Genomic DNA, 6,000 nt, shown 5'->3' on the forward strand with positions numbered 1-6,000 from the left:
TCTAGTAAAAAACTCCCTCCAAACAAACGAAACACAAACAAACAAAAAACCCTCCTGCAAAAATTCTCAAGAAGTCTGAAAGCTGTGGCTACTGCATGTGCAACAAGAAACCTTGTAACGTATGTTCCAGTTACTGCTGGAACCTGAGAATCACCATGATAGCTCTTAAATGTGAATAAAGGTATTGAACTTCCTAAAACCTCTTTGCCAGGTTGTCAAATGATATGAGAGCTGGAGCAGTCTATGTGGCTGGGCTGACCTTCAGCAAAGTAGAATGTAACCCTTTCAAAAGAAGAGTTAATCACTTTATAGAAGTGAAGCAGTGATATGTACAATTCCTGATAATATGTGGGTGAATACACTACCTAGTCATTGACTACGATACACACACACTTTGTATATGTTTTGGCATTTGTTGATAGTAATTTTTGAATCTGAAGAATGTTATACTCAAAATCTTGTTATAGACAGAAAAGAAAGACCCTTATGTGTTAACTAATTTATTGTTAATGTATTTCAAATCTTCATTTTCATCAATGAATTACTAGCCCAGATATAACACTTAAAAAAAAGTAAAAAAAATAAAATGAGTAACATAGAAGGCCAAGAGTCAAAATTTTTACACACACTGCTCCTTTTCATATCATCATAAATTTACAGAGAATTACAGAATCATATGGTGGCTGAGGTAGTAAAGCATCCCTGAAGATCACAGTTCCACCCCTCTGATAAAAGCAGAGTGAAATACAGCAGGTTACTCAGGGCCATGTCCAGTTGGGTTTTGAATATATCTGAGGACAGAGATTCCACAACCTCTCTGAGCAACTCATAGCAGTGTTTCCCCTGCCTCATTGTGAAGTAGTGGTTTTTTTTTTTTTTATGTTTAAGAGCAGTATTCTATATTTCAAATTGTACCTGTTGTCCTGTCACTGAGTTCTGTCTCTGTCTTCTTTATTCTCCTTGAGATATTCGAACACATTGACAAGATTCTCTTGAGCCTTCTTCAGACTGAACAGTCCTAGCTCTCCCTGCCTTTCCTGACGGGAGAGATGCTCTAGCCCCTCCATCATCTTTACAATCCTTTGCTGGACTTAGCTCTGTCTCTCAGTCCATGTGTCTCTTGTACTGAGGAGCCCAGAACTGAACCCAGTACTTCAGATATGATGTCACCAGTTGATTGGTTGATTGGTTTTATGCTGGTAGTGTGGTCGCTCTTCCAGTGGTCTTCTGGATCATAAAATGAATGCCTTCATTCTGGTACATGTATGGCATGAATACAGTCAGTTGTCAGCATCCCAAACAGTTTGATCACAATGATAGTTTCTACCTCCTCACTCTAGGATCAGTTTGGGATCTTGCTTATGTACATGCTAACAAAAATTAAACCTTGCTCTTTTTTTCTCTGGTATGTCAGTTCACATTATATCTGGTTTTTCTCTATATGGCATTTTTTATGTGTGTTAGCTTTTTTTTCTTCTCTTTGTTACCCCAAAAACTCTTTTTGCCAAGTTTCATGTCTACATTTCTTTGGTTGGCCACTGTAAGTTAGTTTTAACTATTCAGTTTCAAGATTTCCAGTGCCAGGTTGTGCCCATAACCCCTTTACAGTGCATCTGCTGTCTCCAATTCAAGGTCCCTGCTGCCATGTCAGGCCCATATCCCTCTACACTCCATCATTATCTCAGTGTCATAAATATTTAAATCTGTGCAGAATAACTACTTGTTATTACTGTCTTTATAAAATTATGGTTATACCATACATAGATTAACAAAAGTAAAATAAATTAGGCTTCACCACCTGTTCATTGGAAAAAAATCCACTACATTTAACAAGCTAGAACAAAGCAGCAGACAGGTCAAAACAATTTCAGACAGTCTGACAAACTTCAGCCTTAAGGAACATCAAACCGTGTATAAAGCCCGTCTCCTGTTGCTTGCAGTGGCAATGCTATTTGAACTCCAAAGGCTCCAGAAGGAATTTCTAAAGTTCAAGTGAAATAAATCTGAAAAGTGTATAAGAACTATAGTATATATAAAGTTCATTATTTTATTCTGTTTTCAAGTCAAAGTTTGCAGTGTTTTCTGAAGTACTGGCTTGCTGAGAGTATGAAGAAGTTGTTGCTCTGACATTTAGAAAGCAAGCATCCATAATTGAAAGATTAAACTTGATTTTTTTTTTCAAGGTAGAACTTGAAGGAATGAAAACTCAACAAGACTTGATTAATCAAGTTGGCAATGTCAACACAAAAGCCTTTTAGGCATCATATTTGATGTATGTATAAATTATGAGCAGCAAAAGGTATATACAGTTGCAGAAAAATGTACAATGTACAAAACAAAGATGTCGTTTTGAAAGTTAAACACCCTGAAGCAGCTATCTCAACAGGACCTTTGTCAAATAACAATATTCTGCAGCCAATTAATTACACAGCTAAGTGTGTCAACATATTTATATAGGTGGTCCTTAATGCATCTGTTCTAACATACTCAGTGGAAAACTTAATAGGAACGTCTCCAGAAGCAAACCAAGATTTATATGCCTAGATGGACTGATCTCTATCAATCTACTTCAGCAGTGCTAAGGCAAGATAAGAGCACCTTGACCACACAGGTAAAAAAAGTTAAATCTCACAACTCTTGGGAACTCTTTCTTGCAGTCCATAAAATTCTTACCACTAAAATCATACTTGTATTAAGGATGGATGAAAAATGTGAGCTTCCATGAAGCAATGGAGAATTTTGGACATATTGGCATTGCTTCATGCTGAGGCTCTGATTTCTTCTATCGCGATCAACTTCTCTTTGCTATCTGCCAATAAGCCTGATAGCAGAGAAGGTCTAACATGATTCTATGAACCAAGCAGTAGGCTTTTCTAATGACTAACATTTGTCCTTAGCTGGTGATGCCTTCAAAAGTTCATTTTGTGTGCCACATCTAATCTACCTTCTTGACAGCTCCAAGAACCTAAATGAGCAGAACTTTCCTCTCCCGAGGCTGAAGCTGAGCCTTTGTTTACATGTAACTTGATAAAAGCATTCATCAGAAAGTTTAAAGGTAGCTGCTTCCTAGGCATATAGAACAACTTTATCTTGCTTAGGATCTTACTGACAGAAATAAAAAACTGTGTTTGAGAATGTTATGGACCTGATGTCCAGTGATAGAATTGTTTTCCTGGTGGGATGAGAAAGAAGTGCTTATCTGTCATTCTGATTCGAGCTGCTATTGGCTGTGTTATATGAGTGGGTCCTTTCAAGGTAAATGCTAAATGTCTCCTAAGGCTGTAGTTTCTGGATGACTTTTTATGTCCAGAGACTCAGAAATGTTTACTCTCTCTAAATAAGAACTCAAGTTTCCTTGGAAAAGCCCTAGCAGTTTTCATTCTATTTCTGGTTCCTGAGCCAGGCCTCTTTTCCATTACAGTGTCAAAGAAAATATCTTGTTAATATTTTTGGTTAAAAGTAACTATAGAATGTATTCCTGAAGACTTATCTTTGTGCAGAATATGTTTTAGTATCTGGAGAGATTTATGCATCACCATATTCTTATGGAATTTTGAATTCTTGTTCCTTTAAAAAGATGTTCCTACCTCCAAAAGACTCTTCTACATTTTGTTATTGTTTCCAGTAAGAATCACAAGTGAATTCCAAGATAATATTCTCTCCTCTACAAATAGAAACTTCAATTTTTAAAAACTTGGGAACTCATGTTCCGTTATGGTTAGAGTCAGCTTTGTCTTCTACTAGAGCTAATTTAGCATTTAGAGGCCAACTTCTCAGTCTATGCAAGTACAGAGTAAGAAAATCTGACAAGGAATGAAAGTCCAGACTCTGACACAGCTGTACTGAATGCCTCTTCTGTTCTGCCAGACTAGTTTAACTATCTTGCTTTTTCTTCTGTGCAGGCTGAGAAGACCAAATCTAATTAAATAGCAAAGAAAAATGAGACATGCAATTGATCTGTGAGAGGAGAAAGGGGAATAAATTAGCATTGAAAAGTTTAAACTAAAAAGTAATTTCAGTATATTTATCAGATTGACATTTGAGGCAATCCATTTGTTTTGGAAGCCATTTTTACAGTTAGCCAAGAGATAATCCACCATTTTCCCCCTCTCCCCCCACCCCATGCTTCTTCCTTTCAAAGGCAGAAATCAAATAGTTTTGATAAGCCTTTAGAATTTATCATACAGATGAAAACAAAAAACCCCATTTCCTAACATCCCATTTTCTTGTACTTGCTATATATCTATTATTCTCCCACAAGACACATATCCTTGTCAAGACCTTTTTTATCAGCTACATTTAATGTAATTTCTCTTCATGAAGTGCCACCTGGCCTCTTGCATTTGGCTTTGGCAGAATGCTTTGAATATTCAGATAAGGTATACATAATCCATTGAAGGGCCAAGTCTGAGTTTCATAATTTTTACTGTGAAGGAGAGAATGAGATTAGAAAGAGCTTGAATTGCCTTTTGTATTATCACATTGTCATGTTCAAAGTATATTTAATATGTAAACACAATCAATCTCATTCTGAGTATAGCCTGCAGCATTATCTTTACAGATTACACAAACAGGTGTACAGTGCACTTCATAGTCTTATTTTAAAGGGACTGTAATTCCATATCTGCTTAGTGGGTCTCTGCTCTGACTCAAAGCACATCAACATGCAAATAAGGACATAAATCTTGAGGAGAAGGAAATGCAACAGAACCTTGGCTGTAAATGAACCAAGTTTCACAGTCAAATATGCAGTATTACTCAATATTTGGTACATCACAGCTGTTTCTAGTCTCTGTAATCTCAGTATGTTCAATGTCTCCAGAGCTTTTCTTTGACTCATTCATGATTTATGATCAGAGGTGTCATGAGATGCAGTTAAGCAGTTCAAATGCAGATTGGATGAGGATGCTGTTAAGATGATGGTAAGTTATACGCTTTCAAATGTTTGATAATATCCCCTTGCAGTGTCATAATCTCAGCGTCAAGTATTACCAAATCTTCAAAACTATGGGGCATGATGCATTGCCTTGGCCTGACCTTGTATCTTTTAGAATAGAATATTTTGTAGGCTTCACAAGCTTTCTTCATCTGTTTATGCTATTAACACAGCAGGATCTTTTGGTGACTCAAATAAGCTACCTCGGCATTGGCTTTAAACAACTTTTGAAAATACAGACATGATCATTTTCGAAGACTTCCAGTGATTCATATTAATTCGTTTAGAGGCAGAGGTAGATCATGAATTCTTCATATGGAGAAAAAAGCACAAACTCTGCTTTTCTTCTTCTGCCCTTGAAAGAAAAAGAGGTTCTATTTTAGTGATATTTTGAGGTGGGTTATGCAAATATCAAGTGGAAACTGGGGACAAGGCCTCTGTTCTCTCCCTTTAAACAAAGGAGGAAGAAACAAAGGTATCTACTACAGTCATGAGATATTACCAATGCTGAACTACATATGTAATCAGTGAATTGGGTTGGAAAGTGGTGCAGTCTATTATTGAGTATCATGTGGACACCAGCTTTTGGAACCAAAGAGAAAAACAGAACAGAAGAAACTTAGCGCTATAGTGCACACATATCTTTGTGGTTTGGGGATTTTCCTAAACACTACTTTTCAGTTCATATTCAAATCCTCAAGGAATGTGAAAAATAGTTTTTCCTGAGAAATTCTATAATGTCTCACTGTAGACCATGCCTTAATGTGTATGGTTTTACTTTGAATGTATCTTAAATGCTTTTTTCAGGTGGTGAAGTTGCAAAACCAATAACCAGAACTGAGATTGAAACTAAATGGTAAGTATTGTCTGAATGAGGCTATAAATGTCTCCATCCAGAAGCAGGAAAACAATATTTTTTGGTGGCAATCCATAATTAAAAATTTTGCATTGTCATGGCTTTGGTCCAGCTGGGAACAAAGAGCCAGAAGCAGCTGATTTCACATTCCTCTCCCTCCTGACAGGACAGGGAAGAGAAAAGTAACTGAGGGTCTCTGGAACTCCCT

This window comes from Colius striatus, chromosome 1 (assembly GCF_028858725.1).
Source record: "Colius striatus isolate bColStr4 chromosome 1, bColStr4.1.hap1, whole genome shotgun sequence".
NCBI lineage: Eukaryota > Metazoa > Chordata > Aves > Coliiformes > Coliidae > Colius > Colius striatus.